The following is a 22,477-nucleotide window of genomic DNA, read 5'->3' on the forward strand; positions in this document are numbered from 1 at the left end:
ATGAAATAACGCCCATCTATAATACTCCCATGTCTAATTTATTTATTTATTTATTTATTTTATTTTAAATGCACATTTACAGTTATACATAACCAATAATAAACATACATTTTATTTTAATTTATTAAGTAATAATAGCGTTTTTGAACTGGTGAATATTAAGTTGGAAAATATCTATATCAGGGGACAGGTAATTTAGTAACATAATCATTTTTCCGAGCGGCATTACTAATGGTAAGTTGGTTCTGCATTTTGGAACGACAAAGGTTCTGTGCCTGCGCGCTCTTGTATAATTGTCGGGGACATAAAACTCAAATTTTTCTATAATATCGGGAATACAGACGTTACCATTTAGAAGTTTATATGCTGTTATCAGCAAAGCAGTTTTCCTTCTATCGGTGAGGCTATTAATACCCAGCATGCCGGACAAAAAGGCTGATGGATATAACCAGGGATAATATCCGAAGTCTCTAAGATATAAATATCTCAGAAACTTCTTTTGTACTTTCTCTATCATTTGAGAGTAAGTTAAATCCATTGGTCCCCATATTACAGAACCACTTTCCAAAATGCTACGTACTAAACTATAGTATAGCACACGAATCGCGGCCGAGCTGCAAAAATGTCTGGAGTTGCTTAGCACAAATCCTAGCATTCTTAAAGCTTTGTTGCATATCGTTTCTATGTGGACGTGAAATGTTAAGTGCGTATCAAATGCGATTCCCAAATCTCTTGAAATAACAATGTGCTGAAGAGATGAATAAGACATTTTGTAGTTATAGTAAATCGTTTTGTTTGCCTTGGTGTAGCACATAATGGAGCATTTCTTAATATTAAACCCTAATTTATTGGTATGACTCCATTCGACGATAGAATTTATATCACTTTGTAGCTGCAAGCAATTTTCCAAAGATTTTATTAAAAGGAATAGTTTCATGTCATCCGCGAATAAGAGAAACTTGGAAAATTTTATGCAATGGTAAATGTCATTGATAAATAGCGAGAAAAGTAAGGGTCCAAGATTCGACCCCTGTGGAACTCCAGAGTTTGTGATGAAGTTGGAAGAGTGGAAAATACCATAAGTTACGTATTGTTGTCTATTTGAGAAATAACTTACAAATAGACATAGAAGTTTCGCTGAAAATCCAAATTGGTCGAGTTTATTTAGGAGAATAAGCGGATCTACTGAGTCAAAGGCTTTTGCGAAGTCATTGTATGATACATCTACTTGATTGTTACTATCAAGAGCTTGAGATATGTACTCCGTAAAAACCATTAGATTAGACACAGTAGATCTGCCAGACCTAAAACCGTGTTGCTGGTCAATTATAAAGGGTTCAACTTGGGTATAAATGCATTTATGAATTATTAGTTCAAACAACTTGGCTGGAGAGGATAGGATCGCCACTGGTCTATAATTAGAGACTGAAGCCTTATCACCAGTTTTATGTAACGGTGTAACTTTAGAGATTTTCCACAGGTCTGGGAATATTCCGGAGTTAAGTGAGAGATTATAAATATACGCGAGAGGTGTTAATAAGGGCTCAAAGCATCCCTTTAACACGAATGACGGAATAAGATCCGGTCCAAAAGAAGTTTTGGATTTTAATTTTTTAACAGCAGCGGTGATGTCAGTGTTTGTAATATTTTGAATATCAACATTCTGTGCTTTTGTTGGCGTATTTTTTCCAGGTATAAAAGATTTCAAGTCCGCAGCTTCCTTACTATAAGTTGATTTAAAATAGTCTGCAAATGCTTCTGGAATATCTGCTCCTGAGAAAGACTGATTATTCCAAGTAACATGGTCAACAAACCCGCCATCACTTCTTCTGGACGAGATATACTTCCAGAAAGATTTGGGAGATTCTCCATTCACTCATTGGCTAGACTCTCCATTCACCTTAATTGAGCTAAAAAATGGTTTATCAACAGTCAAGGACTCATCTCCAGGCAGAGATGGTATACCTTACAGCATAATCAAAAATAGTAATGATAATGTTCTAAACCACTTCTTAAGCATCTTAAATAAAATCTTCCAGACTGGTATAATGCCTGATGACTGGAGTTCTCAAATAATCATCCCTATTTTAAAAACAAACAAATCTCCAAATTTTGGATCCAACTACAGGCCAATCGCTCTTTCATCCACCCTCAGTAAACTTTATGAAAAATTAATTAAAAACCGATTAGAATTTTTTGTCGAGAGTAAACAGCTTCTCTCTCCATCTCAATTTGGATTTAGGAAAAAAAATCCACTCAGGATAACCTTGCCATCATCAGCACTGATATTAATTTATCAATTTCTAAACAGGAAGTTTGTCTTGCCGTCTTTATAGATATAGAAGGCGCCTTTGACAATGTTTCCATCCCAATCCTGAAAAAAAAACTTCTAGGCCTTGGCCTTCCCCCCATGTTTGTCCAATCAATTATTAATCTATTTCTAGATAGAAAAATTTTCATTGAACTTCCAGATATTTCTCCTCAAAGTAGGTCTATTTGGAAGGGTTTTCCACAAGGCGATGTTTTGTCCCCCTTACTGTATAATATATACACATATGATATGCATGTCACTATTCCCCCACAAATAAAAATTATCGAGTTCGCAGATGACATAGCTTTCTTCTTATCATCCAAAATCATCCCTCTTGCCGTCAAATATCTTAACGAAGCCATGAATGCCCTTTGCACATGGCTCACGTTACATGGTCTTGAACTTTCAATCCAAAAGACTCAGTGTGTCACCTTCTCAAACCGCCATAAAAACCCCCCCGTTCAAATTTTATTTAAAAATTCTCCAATCTCCAACGCTTCTGAAGTAAAATTTTTGGGAGTAACATTTGATAGGAAACTTAAATGGTCTTCCCATATTAATAATTTAGTTACTAAATGCGAAAAAAATTTAAATATCATCAGATCATTATCTGGCGTTTGGTGGGGAGCTCACCCTACTTGCATTAAGTTGCTTTACAATGCACTTATTCGAAGCCATCTCGACTATGCCTGCCCACTTTTTAGTACTGCCTCAAAAAATGTACTTAATAAATTAGACAAAATTCAATCTAAATCTTTGCGAATAATAACTGGAGCGATGCAATCGTCACCCATCAATTCCCTTCAAGTAGAATGTTCTGATCCTCCTCTTTATTTAAGGCGTCAACTATTTGCTGACAAATTTGTTCTTAAATGTTTAAATTCTAAATGTCATCAGGTTATCCCCAGCGTCTCGTTGTTCATTGACTCAAACCATTCATCTACAATCAGAGCTTCAACTAAACCTATTCCTGACATCTGTAAAAATTTTAAGTCTCTCTCAGAGCTCCACATCATCCAAAATGATCTACTTCCCTTATACAAACTAAAATATAGTCACGTCACCCTATCCCCAACAATATTAGAAGGGATCGGAATCTTTAAAAGTCATTCCAATCTCCCGGCCCGAACTGTCAATAATATGTTCAATGACATTATTTTATCTAAATGGCCCAACTTTTCTCTTTTATTTACTGATGGATCCAAATCTCCCGACTCTCCTAACTGTGGTATAGGTATTAACGTTTACCACAATAATTCTAATGATAGAATATTTCATTCAATTTCAAATCAATTTTCAATATTTTCAGCTGAGTGCATTGCAATAATAGAATCTATCAAATATATAATCAAAAATAATTTTGAACATTCCCTCGTTCTCTCTGACTCTCTCAGTTCCCTCCAAAAACTTAAATCCAGTCCTCTTCTTCATCCTGATGATCATTTTGTATGCCTTATTCGAGTGATGATAGCATCCATTCAAAGCTCTGGTAAATCTGTAACTCTGATTTGGATTCCTGGACATGTTGGTATCATGGGTAATGATATTGCGGATGCCTTGGCAAAACAAGGAGCGTCCAACCCTGTTGTTACCCTCATAAACCACATTCCCTTATCTGACATTTTTTCCATCATCAAAGAAAGATCCCGCAATGTTTGGTCAGAGTATTGGCACATTGCTAGTCAATCCAAGGGAGCCTGCTATGCCTCAATACAAAGGACTATACCATCAAAACCGTGGTTTCAGCAATTCCCTCATTTTTCCAAAAAAGAAATTTCTTCACTCATTCGAATGAGGATCGGTCATTGTTCCGTTCCTTCCCATCTTTTTAAAATTCACATCCTTGACTCCCCAGATTGTACATTCTGTGGTCTAGAAGTGGGAACTTTAGATCACATATTTTTTGGTTGTCCCTCTCTAAACAAATATCCTCTCTTCTATCAAGCCTTAACTAAAATTGCCTCCCCTCCATTCAACATTTCATCTCTTTTAAGTCTGAACTCGACTCCAATTTTCATTATAATTTTGAAATTTGCCTATTTAAATAAAATTAATATTTAAATTCACCTTTCAATACACCTTTCTCAATAATTTTAAATGATGGCCAAGAACACCCTTGAAGGGTGAAAGCCAGAAATAATGGAAAAAAAAAAAGGCTATGATGATTCTGAGGCAAATATTATTTTTATAAATATACTCAGCTTCACAAATCCGACAATTATAATATTTCCGTGGTTTTCCACGGATGCAACTTTTCTGGTTAACAACCCAATGTTCTGAAGATTACAAAATATCAATATAAATATTGCACAATTTTATCAAAATAATATTATACCTAGCTCTCTCGTTAAAAATTTGGGCGTATTAGATCTATCAAAAAATTTATATATAAAAATGCAAAAATCAGTCATTTTAAATACATGTAGGATAACGAAAGATTTTTTAAATATTTATGTTGAGGGATCAGTAGGATTTATATGCCCTGTTAGGAGTTCTACCGAGCCGAACCCTCTGATATAAAAATATTTGGAATCGGTGAATTATTTTCCCATTTGATCTCTGGTGAGTTGATGTGTTGTTCTTGTATTGTTTTGTATTTATTTTGCTTATATAATGCACTTGCATAATGTTGATTGACTAGATCAGGGGTCTCCAAACTTTTCAGCCGGAGGGCCACATTGACTACTCCAGTGAGTTCGGAGGGCCAAAACCGTTTTAATTTCTAGACACCCATATTTTCTGTCCTAGGGAGGGGGGGGTAGACAATAGAATTTTCAGGGATGAAAATATAGCTTTAGATAACGTAGCTTTGAAGATAATTTTTGATACTCGTTTCTCAGACCTTGATATCATTGCGAATCAAATAAAGATTTTTAAAAAAATCCTCTTGATATATTCGCGCGATACTTGTGGATGCAATGTATCGGTGCCAAGTACCTCGCCAACGAGCATATTTATTTGTTCGCACGAAAAAATTCGCGGAGTTTTCGCCCCTTCTGAGCAAGGTCTTAGCCATTAGCTGTCGCGGGTCCTTGATGAAACTGGTCATAAGATGTCGCGGGCCGGATGGAAGGCACTGGCGGGCCGGATACGGCCCGCGGGCCGTAGTTTGGAGACCCCTGGACTAGATGATCATTTGTGAAAAAGTGTATGGAAGGGTTTAGTTTTTCCTATGGGGATGATTTATCCCGGACATAAAATCGAAAATAAAAAAGTGAGTACATTAACAGTTGTACTTATAAAGATTCCATAATGCGCCACTGCAGCGCTGATACGGTAAAGAGGGCCGAATGTTGCTCGGGTTAAAATATTTACACATAATAATATTTATGCAAGATTATTTTAGCATGGGACCACTTTGTTCCAATCCTCGAAAACATGGATATTTTCGCATTTCGCGTTTAGTTGCTAACTTCAAAGGTTTGCTTTGAATTGCTTCAAAATTTGATTATGCGTTCCGTATTTGCTTTGGTAAATTCATATTTCGGTTTCAAATATTCCTCTGACAGTGCTACAATTAGGTATTACTGCTTTTTCTACATTTTCATTGCGTGCCCGATCGATATTTGTCAAATAAACCAGATTGTTATCAAAGTCCGCGATCTCCGTCTACGATAGTAATACGTCCATAATCCTGGGGGTTTAAAAATCTGTCAGCCACTAATACTGTGGTTTTATGGCCGGTATAAGAAGTACGCACGGGCTGGATTATGAGTAACGTTTTCTACCAACATACTCTTATCCCTCCGTATTTTCTATTATGAGTCAGACAGAAATAGTATAAATTTTACACGACTACACAATATCAAGGTAGATACCTAATTATGTGCTTCGCATTATTGAGAGCCAAGAACAGGAAAATTCTAAAAAAAATAAGGCTGGACTAAGCCCGAGAAGTCATATACAAGTACCTAGATATCCTGATTATATGATACCAGCACCTAGATATACATGATTTGAGATTTTCGCGGACAAAGGTATTATGGTGTTTTATTTTTGGGCAACATGACAGATATGTTATCATTACACGTCTGCCCTGACGATCGACACTGTAATGCTATCCGAAACGTTGGCTAAAGGACGTAGCGCAACACGGCAGAATACCCCAAAAAATCACTATAACATCACACATATTTATTACTATTTTAATACTTACTATAATAGTAATAATAATAAAAATAATAAAAAGGAGATAAAAAGAATTTGGCATTCTCAGACTATAAAAATATTACCATTCTTTTTCGGGTTCTGTGAAAGTCTTATTTAAGTTAAGTTAAGTAAGTGATATCATTATAAGCTAGTTGCTTGAAAAAACTGAAATAATAACAGAACTTGAAAAATCTTTCATAGAACTTGAAAATTAACTTTGAAATATAAGAATTGTTCAAATTCTCCGAAACAACCCGTCCTTAGTGAAGTCTTAGAAGTAAAGAAAACCACATAATAACACCGACTAACACTAAATGTGTAGGACAGCACACATATTTTCAGGTTGCAATGACATTTTTATAATTTTGCTTGTTTTAAAAATTTCTACAGAAATAATTTTAAAAATTATCGAAAATGAGGGTTAAAACTTTGACGAAACCGTATACTACCGGATACCATTTGTAAAATAAAACGTGTATCGATAAAGCTCCCTGCAACCAGCAGATATTTGCACAGTTTTTTTCATTCCTCTTTCTATACGTTTTAAATCAGTAGCTGAAAATATTTTTTTCAGGAATCGTCCATGGGCGTACACCGGGGGGTGGGGGATGCATTTTTCATCAGTGACGTACCTCCTCCCCCCACCCGGTCTCCCATCCTGAACTCCCCCCACATACAATCGCGAGTCAAACGGCAGTTTATTTGGCCACTAACCGAAATTTTACAACAATGAGCGAGCGACTACTATCGTGCTTTTTGTGAAAATCTATGCATATGCATCGCCGTACAACCAGACAACTAAAACAAGTTGTAACTAAGTTGTAACAATCACTGTTTGTGGAATTACTTATATTATTTTGACATCTATTGGTTGTAATATTATTTGGAAAAATATAGTGATTTTTTGTCACACCAAAACCTCACGAACAGAAAACCTATTTGAGGCAAGATTTTTTAGTAAAACTTTCTGCCACAAATTATAAACACATAAGTTACAGCGCCCTTGAGGTGATTATGCACAAAAACGGCGCTATACAAATCATCCAAATATTATTATTATTATTAAGGTACACATTTTTTTTTTAAATGTCTCCTTATATCTGTCGAAATTTTACATCCCAAGATACTATGTACCATTAAAAGAACATATTATATTCTTTCCCCAAATATTAAGAAAATACTATTTTTCGTATGATATTAAAAAGGAAGAAAAGTTTTCCCTCAGAATGCAGAAATAAATGAGCAATTAGATGCTTTAGGTAGAAAAAATAATTAAAATTTTGTGACAAAGTGACAAAAAGTGCTTCTTCGATCGTCAATTTGATATAAAAACTAGTTAAAGTACCCGGCATTTTACACAGAGTTTTCTATTTCAGATGTAGACAGTAATTTTCATCTTATTTTGAAAATTTTATCAAGAATTATCAAAATTCAGCTTTAAGGCGTGGGAAATGAGAATTGGAGTTGTTTTTAGAAATCTCGTTTAAACAGTGATCTTCCTCTTGTTTTGAATGACATGTGTGGAAAATTACATCTCTGAACTAACTGTAAAATTTTACTGAAACTAACCCACCGACAATCTTCCGTATATAGACAAATTTATATATGTATTTATATAAGATGTCGCAAGTAGTATAATACTCCCTCATGAAAATAGTACAACAAAGAGCATCGCATATGTATGATCAACGAATTAAACGAAATTAGTCGGTAAATGACGCAGGAAAAGCTGGACACAAAAGGCAGAAAAATTGTGTTATACCAAATTGAGCAATAATTCCTGACCAACACGGATCAGATCATAATTTTCAATAAGAAAAGATTGTTAAAACAAAGGCGAAGTCATGTATCAACAAAATAACGCAATTCTGGGGTATTGTGTTCGTAGTAGTGTGTCCAAAAGTACTAAAAAAAGAATTTATCAACTATATATACTATTTTGGACCTTTATAACATAATTTTAAAGTTTGTGGATTTCAGTGGATTTTTCAGTGCGCTGGTAGTACCTAGGGGGGGAGGCCACCCACCCTCCCCCCAACCCCTCTCACCGGACCCGCCAAGGAAAGCGGGGTAGTTTTTTCTCGCGTGCATACTTTTCCCATTTATCTCCTTCATTGTAAAGTCTGGCTTCTGAAACAGGGTATGAAGGCTGCACTGCCAAAACCTCCAGCGGTGAAACTTGTTTAGGTGGCTATACCGACTATATCCTATGTGCCTTGCTATAGATCGCGCTATAGCGGCTATGTGCATTATATCTCCGTTTCGCCCAAACTTATCTATTGCATTCTGAACGGAGCATTTCTTGGTAAACTCCCGATGTTTTTTTCAGCGATGCTTATTTAAAGCATTTCGTTTCGTGTAAGCACGTTACCAAATATATTATGTGCACATAGTGCTTTATGGAAGGTGACTGGACTTTAAAAACAAATAGAAAAGAGGCTATTAGGTACTTATGGCTACAATAGTAGTCATACCAAATTTCAAACAAAGTTCTGTAGCGTTATGGCAAAAGCTCATGTTGGGTATATTCTCACAAGAGGATGTTGTGAAATAATATGGAAGAAGAAATCTAAGAAGACGTGTCACGATCAAATGAATCAAATGGTGACCGGATAAATCATTACATCTTTAAAAAGTTATATAAAGTCATGGAAAGTGATGACACAAAAACTTTATTAACTGGGTTAAGTAGGTTAGGATGGGTTAAAAAAAAATATTTCATCGTTTCTAATGACTTTAGATCACTTTTTAAAAGTGTGTTGAGTTATCAAATACTTGAATCGGGTAATTGAATCGAAAGTGATATGATACTTATTTATTTCTTATTTTGTAAATTTACAATAAATGACAAATTTGGTGATTTTCTCAACTACCATACCCGGCTCATGCCCGTATTGGCTCATGCCCGTATTATAGTAGTCGTACTGATTTATCTAAGAATAGAAAATAATATTTTTTAGAACAAATAATAAAACATAAGGGAAAATGACGTGTTATGGTAAAACAAAAATTTAAAAAATAAATATTATAATAAAAATAAAAATAAAGATTAAACTAAATTATAATATTATAACATTGAATCTAAGTAAGAATCGTGGCTCCCTTATCAGGCACAAGAGCTCCTCTTTTCTGATAAGGTATACATGACCAATTACGAACCTTAATATTATATTTTGCAAAATATGTATGTATTAATGTAACCCATATGATGTATATTAAAATAATGAAAAAAAATAATAATAAAAAATAAAATAAAATAAAAATGATAAAAAGATATTTTAAAGAAAATAAAATAAAAATTAATATCAAAGTAAGATTAAAATATATGCAAAATTATACCAATTATTTTATATAATTGACAAGTCTTATACAACCTAGTATAAATTAGTTCAACTATTGTTACACTGGTATTTCTTTTGAATTGTGCATTATCTTGATATTATTTATTATTAATAACTGTAGGTATCACTTGTAATAGTGTTTTTGTGAATATATTAATTGTTCTTTAATTGATTGCTATTATTATCCTGTTTACCACTGCACGCTTGTAATTCTATTATCACTGCACATTTGAAATTAGTGGAATAAAAAAATTAAATAATAGAGTGAAAATTTTCTGCAGCAATCTGCACAAATAGTCTATAAATTTCTTGATAAACCGGAACACATGGGTCAAATAACCATTTGATAGATTGCTCAAAATGGCTTTTGATTTGGCTAGCTCTAACTAAGGCTTATAATAAATTAAGGTGTGTATTTATTTTTAATTCAATAGCAATCCATAAAAAATAAGTGCAGAGTCATAACCGTTAGTTCGGTGCCAAGGCCACTTCTCTATATTGTCGCAATTTCTCCGACCGATAAAAAAATACGACAGCCCAATAAAAAAAACAAATAATACCAATGCAGTTTTGAAAAATCGCAAGAGAAAATAACGCGTGAAACAATAAAAATATTATGATACTTACACGATTAATATCACAAAACACTAACCAAATTTGTTATTACTTTTGTCGTCGCAAGTCTTGCTCGTAACTCGTATGTTTTTTAAGAGCTTTATTTATAACTAGCTGTTCTCCGCCACGCGTTGCTATGGGTTAGTCTGTCTGTGCAGATATCGAAACTTTCCTGCTTTCACGTTCAATAGATGGCGCTGTTTTTAAAAAGGGCACGTTTTTACCTGTCACAGGTGACATCTATATAACACATGCATATTCGAACGCAACGTTTTGATAAAATTTCAAAGCAGTCGGCGAAGAACTTTTGGAAATTTGAGATTTTTGAGAATGTGAAACCGCACAAGAGTCCCAACTACTTCTAACCGTCTGGTGCCAGTGAGACTATGGCATCCCTAATCGGGGTATGTTGTGAGGCTGAATGTAGTGGGGAGGTGAAGGAGATGGGAATGAAGAAGATGTGAAAGTACCGGGCTATTTAGATACCAAACACGGCCAAAGCCATTTCATGCAACGATTCAATCCTGAATGGTGGTCTTAAACCAGAGCGATACTAAGAGTATCTTTCACTCTGGAACGTGCCGCAAATATACTGTATATTATTTTTAATTAGTAAATTGTGAATTAACACAAATTAATCAAATAAAATTTATTTTGAGATTTGAACCGGCGACCTCCAGGTTGCTAGTCTAGGGTCTTACACCTCGACCACGAAGACGAATAATTTAATCATATAATGAATAACTCAATTTGTACACTTCACCCGTTATAAAACAGGGGCATCCCTACACCCCTACATCCCTACATCCCTACATCCCCACATCCCCACATCCCTCCATTCCTGCATCCCTACATCCCTACATCACTCCATCCCTACATCCCTACATCTCTACATCCCTACATCACTCCATCCCTACATCCCTACATCCCTAAATCCCTACATCCCTATATAACTACATCCCTACACCCCTGCATCCCTACATCCCTACATCCCCACATCCCTACATCCCTACATCCCTCCATCCCTACATCCTTACATCCCTACAAACCTAACATCCCTACATCCCTTCATCCCTACATTCCTACATCCCTATATCACTCCATCCTACATCCCTACATCCCTATTCCATACATCCCTACATCCCTACATCCCAGGGATGGTGGATGAAAGAACACTAAAAAATGTATCCACTGTAAAAATTTTTTGAATAAAGAAAATAATAAATGTATCTAAACTGGTTACTTTTTTTAATAGTTCATGGTTTCGACACGTCCACGATTTTCACTAGCGTTTTAAATATTTTTTTAATAAAATATATTTATTACAATATTAATATATACAAAAAGCGACATTAGTGTACATTACATTATATTATCTTCTGTTTAGGCGGGGGTTTTTTATGGCAAAATAATGCTTCTGATTACGCTCGGAGATCGATCATACGAGTTACAATAAAAAACAATGTAGGGATGGTACTTCCGGTAGGTAAAAGCGGGATGGATTATTCTGCGGTTTTGTTTCATTTGTTTTATAAATGACAGTTAATTTCGTACTGATTTAATTGACTCTAATGAGTTTTTAAGGATAGGTACGGCGTGAATTGGATTACACCACAACCGATTACAAACTGAAGGCCTGACTAGGAAGTTGTAGAGAGGGGGAAGAAACAAAGGAAAAATTATTTGCAATATTAAATTCCCGATCCTCAATCAAACAAAAGCCAATATGCCGGGTTGTCACCCTTATCGACGCGAACAACTTCAACAATTATTTTTTTTTGAAATTGATATGTAATTAATACGCAAGAAATAACCTTCTAAATGGTATTAATACCATAATATTGAAAAATGCTAGTAAGACAGTGTAAATAAACTCAACAATTTCACATTCGAAAAAATTATCTTTAGTGAACCATTGAAACGGCTACCTTGAAACGGAAACAGAACCCAATAACAAATTAACAGACAGTCGAAATGCAAAACGGTTGAGTTAAAACAATATTTGAGAAACAGGTGATTTTTTTTGCTGTTGTTCAATTTTCTTGTTCAATTCTATTCGATATTTTCTTTTGTCTTGGTAAATTAGCCAAACGAATTTCGAGTTACGTTTTCAACCAAACGTTTTCTAAGCAGGAACTTAATCCTCCACCGAATATTTTCCTGCATCTCCCGATCAACCAATCGGCGAGCTCCGCCTTTCGGATTTCGTGCAATCCGAAATGCAAGTTTAAAAAATATCCAGCTCGATGATGCACAGACCGCTCTAATGCACCAAGAAATTAATCCCGACATAACGGAGACACGGAAGGGGGGTGGGGAACCCAAATCTACAACTCTCTGATAAGGGAACAAATCTGAAACTTTCATGCCGGTTAAAGTAATGGGTTCCGTGGTAACTGGAAATAATGACAATTCAACACACCTTTAAAAGGTGATATAAAATCATTAAAAGCGATGAAAAAATCTTTTTAAACCTAACCTACGTTACAATATGAGAGTATGGAATGTATAGGGAGCATCTCCTATCCTCTTCCTATTTTCCTCTTCCTCCCCCCTTCCTTTAACACCAAATTAATTTTAAGATATTAAAACTTCATTTCCAATGAACTTAACATAGAAACTTCTGTATCTTGACTTCAGTTAACTTGTATATATATCTATCATTGTATATTATATAAAAGCTGTTTGTTTCTTACAAAATAAAATAAACGATCATATTTAACATAGTTTTTTCATCGCTTTTCATGAATTTATATCACTTTTTAAAGGTGTGTTGAATTGTAATTGTACTGAGTTATCATGGAACCCGGTTCCATGATAACTGGACACAATGACAATTAAATGCACATTTAAAAAGTGATATAAAATCATTAAAGGCGATGTTAAAAACTAACTTATAAACCTAACTTACATAACCCATTTAACCTAGTTTTTGTTTCATCACTTTTCATGACTTTATATCACTTTTTAAAGGTGTGTTGAATTGTAATTGTATTGAGTTATCGTGGAAGTATTATTTTGTCATTGTATATTATTAAATTGTAAAATGGGGGCCTCGGCACGAGTAAAGCCTATAGGTAGAGCACTCAGTGAGGCCCACATCATCAAAATAAACTAACTTATAAACCCAGCCTACGTAACCCATTTAAACTAGTTTTTGTTCAATTACTTTTCATGACTTTATATCACTTTTTAAAGGTGTGTTGAATTGTAATTATTTTGATCATGGGACAATTATCTTGTTATTGAATATTATTAAATTGTAAAATGGGGGCCTCAGTATGAGTAAAGCCTATGGGTAGAGCACACAGTGAGGCCAACATTATCAAATAATGTTTTTAAATATTTAAAATTATTGTACACAAATACGGGCACGAACCTGAAGTATTTTCATTCAAACCCGTTAAAATAATTATATCACGTTTTAAAGGTGTGTTGAATTGTCATTGTGTCCAGTTATCATGTAACCCAAGATAATATGAAAAAATAAAGTGAAATAAAATAAGGCTGTATTGAAATGTTGTGAGGTGCGGTTGTATTTAATGATGTATGTATTGAAACGGTATTGTTGTATTTTCATTGTGGTGAGTTATCAAAATAATGATGTATTTCTTATGTTACATGTTATACAGTCAAACCGAAGATCTCTTGTTTTCAGATGTTTGTCAAAAAATATATTCTTCCTTACTTCAAAATATTTAGGATTCGAATTTAGTAGAGTTTTTTTTAAAGAGTGTTAAATTTGATATGTTGGTGATGGTGGGGTGATTATTCGTAACTAATTTGATATGTTGGTGATGGTGGGTTGATTATTCGTAACTAATTTGATATGTTGGTAATGGTGGGGTGATTATTCGTAACTAATTTGATATGTTGGTAATGGTGGGGTGATTATTCGTAACTAATTCGATATGTTGGTGATGGTGGGGTGATTATTCGTAACTAATTTGATATGTTGGTGATGGTCGGGTGATTATTCGTAACTAATTTGATATGTTGGTGATGGTGGGTTGATTATTCGTAACTAATTTGATATGTTGGTGATGGTGGGTTGATTATTCGTAACTAATTTGATATGTTGGTAATGGTGGGGTGATTATTCGTAACTAATTTGATATGTTGGTAATGGTGGGGTGATTATTCGTAACTAATTCGATATGTTGGTGATGGTGGGGTGATTATTCGTAACTAATTTGATATGTTGGTGATGGTGGGGTGATTATTCGTAAATAATTTGATATGTTGGTGATGGTGGGGTGATTATTCGTAACTAATTTTATATGTTGGTGATGGTGGGGTGATTATTCGTAGCTAATTTGATATGTTGGCCATGGTGGGGTGATTAATCGTAACTAATCATCTTTATTAAGTGTTTACTAGTGCAGACCCGTGAAAAATCATGACATAGTATAATTTCTTGACAAACAAATCAGTTCCAATTTTGAATTTGTCAAAATATTATATAATATAGATAGGTACTTTATCAGTTCCAATTTTCAAAATGATACTTAAATTCGAAGCAAATTTGAGTATATTGAACCAGCGTTTTGCAGGACGTACAGACAACCATTAGTTATTTTTATTAGTATTTTTGATTGTATTCATATAACTCTTTGAACCGGTTAAAAATTTCATTTTTTTAATAATATTAATGTGAAATAATAATTTATGTAGCGCAGTTTTGAAAAGGTTCAACTCAAGTACGCTTTACACTAAATAACCTAATATAATGAAAAATATAACAGGTAGATATATTATGTACGGAAATGAAAATATTCATCAGTAGCAGAATCATTTCAGTAAATAATACTAGCATTATTATGTACCTTTATATTAAAACATAGATATCTAATCTCTATAATCTTTGCAGAAGATTTCAGAATATTCTAAAAGTAAAAAAAACAGATTTGTTGTTTGCGTAGATTAATTTATTTGTGGTTTGTAAATATATATAAAATAAAATCTTTTCTAAGAATGGCTACCTAGTATAAAGTTTTTTCCTTTTTTTTACTAATCTACTATTTTGACATTATCGACAATTGATTAATATGTATCGACACACGGAGGGCCTAGCGAAAAAAAACCCTCAAAGCATTTGTCTTCTTTGGAGAAGCTGTGTAGAGGATATTTTAAAAGAAATGAAGGAGACGAAGTTCTGGGAAGGAAAAGGGTATGAGGGGTGGGTAGGAATCTAGGGATCGATGTATCCAGGAGTAATGGACGTATGAATCTTCCCCCCCCCCGCCGGTGCTAGGCTAATTGAAGAGGTCAAAGGGTCTCCTCAAACCAGCCTCTCCCGATCGGCCCGCCATGCAGCTGATGGCCGGGCACCATCCGCCGCCAACACCCAAACGTATCACTGATGAACCTGGGCAACCCTGCTAAATCACCAAACGTAAAAAACCAATTGGAATACCCTATTTCAGAGGTATTAGTTACCCAATAAATTTAACGATTCCCAGGGCGGCGGTACACAAACCCGCCTCAGCTTCAGCAGACACTTTAGGTGTTTTATGATAGCATCAGTCGTCAGATACGTACGTGTTCATTAAATAATTAATATTGTAATAAAATATGAATTATGACTCACACGCGGAAATAAAATGCTCGCTAAACCAAATCTTCAATTTTTCAAAGATCCAACAAGAGATTACTGTCTGTATATAATACTTCACACTCTGTACGTGCTTCGTGATCATGACCTTAGTCAGATTAGAGCCGAGTCTGGGAGAAAAATAATTAAATTATCGCGTTTAAAACAAACCAACGGTCTCAGAAATGTTGTTTGGTTCACGGCGATCGGGGTCCAGGCGAGTTGGCCGAATCAATACTTTTATTCTTCTGTGTTCTGTGTGCGTCCGCTTTATGTGCCAATACTGGCGCATTTTTTAGCAGTCCTCGTCTCGTAAAAAATGCATCGTTTGCTTGTGTTCGTCCGGAGCTGATGCATTGGTGTTTGAAAAATGGTGCACAGCATTTGGTTGCGCGTCCTACTCGAGCCACTGCCAAAATGCCGTCTATGAGAGATGCTAATACGAACGATGCGATAAAAGATTTTCGGATCTGTTTATCCTGGATAAAAAATAAAGCACGTATGAGATATAGTACCTACCTGCGTATTAACACATAAATTTATTGAAATTTTATGCACTTTGTGGTTTTGTTTGAGATTGTGAACAAGGCCGTGTCGATGTTTTAAAATGTTGGGACAGGTCGTCACCTAAAACTCTAATACAATTTATTTTTCTAAATAACTTTGTAAGAAAAGCTTATCTTAAAAATTACCTGCCAGAAAGTCTATGTGCTGAAAAATCAAACATTCTCCAACAATGAGCACTGAAATTTGAACAGCGTGTTCTTTTTTGGGTTTCTAAGGACGGGTTGTTTCGGAGAATTTGAACAATTCTTCAAATTTCAACGTTCATTTTCAAGTTCTGTGAAAGATTTTTTCAAGTTCTGCATTTATTTCAGTTTTGTCAAGCAACTAGCCTACATATAAAAACAGAACTTGAATAAGTCTTTCACAGAACCCGAAAATGAACGTTGAAATTTGATGAATTGTTCAAATTCTCCGAAACAACCCGTCCTAAGCCAACGTTTATTATTAAAAACTCAACTCTTATGTTCATTTCCATCACGAGCTCGTGCTTGAAGTTATTTTAACTATCGAAAATAGTTTGGAATATCAAGTATTATTCGGTTTCATATTTTTTGAACCCAGGGTCGCTTCTTTGCCGGGGAAGTGCCCTGACCACTGAGCTAATTCGACCATATCAGCGTCATTTATAACTGTATACCAATATTATCTTCATTTTCTGAATGATTTTTTTTTTAAATTGGACTCTATGATTATGTATACATAAAGATAGCAGCTCTCAGTTGAAGTACGAAAAAGTTAAAAATTACGTATGTTGATATGTCGAATTAGCTCAGTGGTCAGAGCACTTCCCCGGAAAGGAAATGGTTCAGGGTTCTAGACATTATATAATATTATACATACATATACATATTATTTAACCAACATAAATTGAAAAATATATTTTCTTACGAACGCCGGGATTAGAACCCACGACATCTGGATTTGTAGTCGAGAGTCTGAACCCTCAATCACGGAGGCCAAAAAAATTTTTTTTTTTTTTTTTACTTTTCCGAAAAGTTGTCTGAAAAAAGACTGGTCTGGTAATTTAAAAAATCTGAAAATTTTATTTTTTTATATATTCAAATATGAAGCACAGAAAAGTAACTGTTCTAGTGTACTATGGTGAAGGAAAAAGTAAAAAATGAGAGAAAAAATTTCCTGTTAATATTGTTGAATCCTTTTTCTTTCCCGTTAAAAGCCTTTTGAATGACTTTGAAATAAGCTTGAGTGTTTGAACAGTATGTGTTTTGCAGGTATATAAGTAGGTACTTACATACTTAAACCAAGGAAGTATTATTAAATCAACAATGCATAAGGTATTACAAAATAATAACTATCACTTACTTATTTTGCTTAGAATGTAATAAAGAGCTTCATAAAGTAGTAGTATTTAATATTGCTAGATACTAAGGACGGGTTGTTTCAGAGAATTTGAACAATTCTTCAAATATTAAAGTTCTGTTATTAATTCAGTTCTGTCAAGTAACTGGTCTCTAATGATAACAGACCTTGAATATGAACGTTGAAATTTGATGATTTGTTCAAGAAAGAACCTATCCTAAGTTGACGCAACTATATGAAGTAGATGGAAACTTGAATTAAACCTCCTGACCTACGCTAACATAACCGACATAGCTAGCTCAATAAGTGACAAAGTAAGAATCAATCAAAACTCACTCATTATAAAAACATAGAGTGACATTTTTTTTATTTTAAGAGCCTTGAATGTCTACGCATTGATGTATGTAGATAGAGTCTATATTCCATGCAAAATCAGTGTAAAATGTTGTTCCCGTGCGGGAAGTAGGAAGGGGGGGGGGGGGGGGGGGGGTCGCCCGAATCCTTCAACGAACGGAGTCACCGGTGACCGCCCGCCGCGCTACTGTCTGGATCTTTTGGGTTATAGCCGCACCAACTTTAAACGCTCCTTGAATTTTTCAACATTAAAAGCCAAATTACAAGAATACTGATTATGGTAAAACCCTATTTACCGATGAAAAGTTATACCATTGCGTTCCCTACCTTTTCCTGTACGGCTTGTACATTATCTCAGCGTGCATGATGGCATGCCAGAGACCTGTGCTCGGCGAGCGCTTGTAACCGACTAAAGTTTGTAGTATCTCACAGCGGACAATGAACGGATGTAAGTGGCTCATACTTCGAACGCAATGTTGTCTCAATCTATATACCTCAATGCGTCTAAACGGGTTAACCATATGAAAAAGATGCCGGCATTTTGGTATCAGTATACTTTATACATTATTTATACAACATGTTATGTAAATTCACGTAGGTGGGTATGAACTATTAACAGTACTTACACAGAAATGAAATCCTTAATAGATGAATTTAGTATCTGCTTTGTACATATGGTACCTAAGTGTGAATTATTTAAGCATCATGCAACCACGGTATAAAAGTGCACAGGTTTTTTTATTTGAATAATTATTGCATTCAAGGTTATTTCATGTGAGAAGGAAGTGTTCATAAAAAATGTTGAATATTTAAAGTAAGATATATGCAATATGCAAAACTGTGCATTTATTTGTGCATGTATTTTTTAAAACAATATGTATCTTAAAAGCAGTATTAAATGTAAGTTAATACATACAGATCCAATTACCTATGACAACCCAAGGTAATCGTAATTTTATGTTTCTGCTTTCTTATCTTATTACAGATTTTTTTGGTCGTTGTACCTACCTAAGTTATTTATTTATAACTTACAAAAACAATATATTTAAACTAAGACTTTTTAAGATGTTTTAATAAATAAGAATAAATTGAAAAAAAAATTAGTTCAACCTTTTTTTTGTAAAATCCCTTACAAATTAGGGGGCTGCTTTGAATGAATGTCCCGGCCTTGTGATCTAGGAGGTTTTGTCTTAAGCCGACCTTTAGATCGGTTTTACTATACCGACGCTGAACCGATGCTTAATAATCTAGTAAGTAAGACGGATTTATATTTTGTGGTACTTAAAGTATGTATCTTTGTAGGCGAAAAATCGTGTGGAAACAGTGGAGTAAGTTGCAAAAAAATTGTTTTACCATAAAATTATAAATCCAAGACTTAATGATGAATATAAATTAACATAATTCTGAAAGATACTGATCTGATTTAACCTTGTGGTGTCAAAATTTAACGTTCGTCAAAAATCATAATTATTTGAATACATTACAGTATTTAAGTTTTACCTTGTGGGTAAATGGAATTTCCTTGACTACTCGTATTATAAGTACTATTATAAATTAAATATTATAAAATCGCCGAATCATCACCGCTTTGTTCATACATGACCAATTTTGTTTTACTATGTTTGTAAACCATACGGAATAAAAATACGCGAAACTAGTTTGTGAATTCATTTAAATTTCACATTTATTGTCAGAGTTCCAACAGAATAATACTAAAACATATACCTAGTTTATACAGCACAGTGGGTAATATTTCACCCCATTGTACTTTAGTCTAATAGTTTAACCTATTGTACACTAAGGTGGAGTGAAATTTTTTTTTTTGAGAATTTCGAAATCGTCATAGTTGGGAAAGATGCTCCATATATTAACAATTACAACAAAAATAATTAAAAAAATATATTCACAATACCTGGACATCGCCAAAACTTTATATTTTATCATTTTCACGATTTTACCTAAGTATTTTATAGCTCATATATGCGAAATAAAACACACATATAATTTGTATTTTACCATTTATTTTACAGATAATACATTCATAGATTGTTAGAATGGAACAAATAGTGGAAATAAAAAATGTACATATATTATTTACCGCATTGAAAAACTTGAAAATTACAAAAGTTACTATGAACGGTACTGCATTTTGGTGTTAAAATAGGCATAAGGTGTCGTGACTCTAACCTTGTTTTTATTAATCCATCTCTCCTCAAGGGTCCACAAACAACGGCTGAGGCTTCTGTTTCAATTTTCACACATCTCTCTGTAGCTTGAGTGTGGCAAGGAAAATTCTTTATCATTGGTAGTACCTATGACATCGTCAATTATCGTGTGATCGTTAATGGCTTGTAAAATTGTCTCGTCACTTACAAATTTAGTTAGTGGTGGCTCGGTTATATTTTCCCACTTTATAACATCAATATAATCATCTGCTGAAAAATCAAAAACAGGCACTTTGAAGGTACGAATAAAGTCTGATTGCATTTTCGTTTGCCGAGCTTTCAATTTTCTTCTCAACGCCAACTATCTTACGTATTTTTGGTTGTCGTTTAACATGGCTAACAATATATTTTCGTAATGCTAAAAAAAGCCATTCCGCTGGATTACTGGATCAATAATATCTTTTAAATCACTGGGCTAATACCGTGAAAGCACTATTGTTTCGTGTAAATGCCTTGCACCGGAAATACATAATGGTTTGGTCTTAATGTTGAACCACATAGGTGCGTAAACTGTTAATACAAATGTCGTTAAAGTTACCATATTTTTTTATGGTTTTAGGGTAGAAATGTAAAGCCGAAGAATCCAGTTCGCTGTAGTGAGCCACCTGGATTGTAAAATTTTAACGGGATTTATTTTTGATAAATTTTCATTGCAGAATCCGAAGTCAATAGTTATACACATTTTCAGTAGATATAGCTGATCTGTACTTAAATCTTGTGTATTTGTCATACTTGGTAATGAACATTGAATGATTTTAAATTTCACGACAGGAAGTTGTTCACACCTATTTAAAGATTTATCAATAATTCCAGTGAAACTTTGCGGTCCAGTCGTGGTTCCGTCGATGTTCTCAAAGAGATGTCGCAAAATGAGTTCGTTTGCATGTAATTGACAGACAATCCACTGTAAAGGCCGTTTGAGATGTGATTCAAGGCGCCGAATAACACCTCCTTTGTACCACGTATTTACTGCAGTTCCGTCGCATCCAATTGCAACAATTTTTTCCAAAGCAATAATCTTTCGAAGACAGTAATTAAATAATTCCATTACTTATTGCTTCAGATTTTCCGGTTTTTAATGAAATTTGTCCTATGTACTCGCTACCTGGTTCTTTTACTAAACTAACGTGTTTTTCAGTTATTATTTTTCGCCGGTTGTCCTCCATGCTTAAAGTTTTGTCCTTCCGTCCGTCGAAGTATAAACCAAATTGATTGGAATCGATTACTAACGGCTTACTAGTAAGGGCAGTTCTTTTCTTCATTCGAGCTCGACGAATTTTACTCCTATCCACAACGCGAGATGTATCGTTCTGTGAAATTAAGCTAACATCTTGTAATACAGCGGAAACAATTGCAGCTCCTGCTCGATCTGAAATACAATATCTGTCTAATGTTCTGGCCACAACAGGGAAGTCTTTCACCTCATGGTGAGAATTATTTGGTTGTGCTTCACTTTGCATTATTTCTTGAGGAATTGAAAACGAAACACATTTTTTTTTGAGAGTCTAAAGTTTAAACTACAAGAAGGAATAGCGTCAGTACCCCGATCTACTAGATAATGTCTAGCGGATCGGAAACTTCGCCAAGATGATATTCGATACACTTCACTCTGTTTGATACGCGTTTGGGGTAGAAGGATTCGTTGCTGTGTGGGAATAGTTTAACTGTTCCTATAGTCCTACTTTATAATTATATTATAAAATAATAATTTAATTATATCATAGGTAATAAATAAACACTCGAGTTTTTGTTACATAATTATAAGCATTTCTAAGAATCGGGAGAACATTATTGGTGTTTTCAGTGTTTTTATCAAAAATTCAAAGTGGTGGCGATGTCGTAATTATGAATAAATATTTTTTTATATTTTTTATTTAAGATAAATACATAACGGAGCATCAATCCCGCGTATGCCGAATTCTATATTACGAAAAAAAAATTCTCCATACTAGACCGCTCCACCTTATTGTACACGACATACAGCGCTATTATTTTAATTTAA

Source organism: Hesperophylax consimilis, chromosome 7, assembly GCF_061612785.1.
Source record: "Hesperophylax consimilis isolate HC1 chromosome 7, BYU_Hcon_1.0, whole genome shotgun sequence".
In the NCBI taxonomy this organism is placed as follows: Eukaryota; Metazoa; Arthropoda; class Insecta; order Trichoptera; family Limnephilidae; genus Hesperophylax; species Hesperophylax consimilis.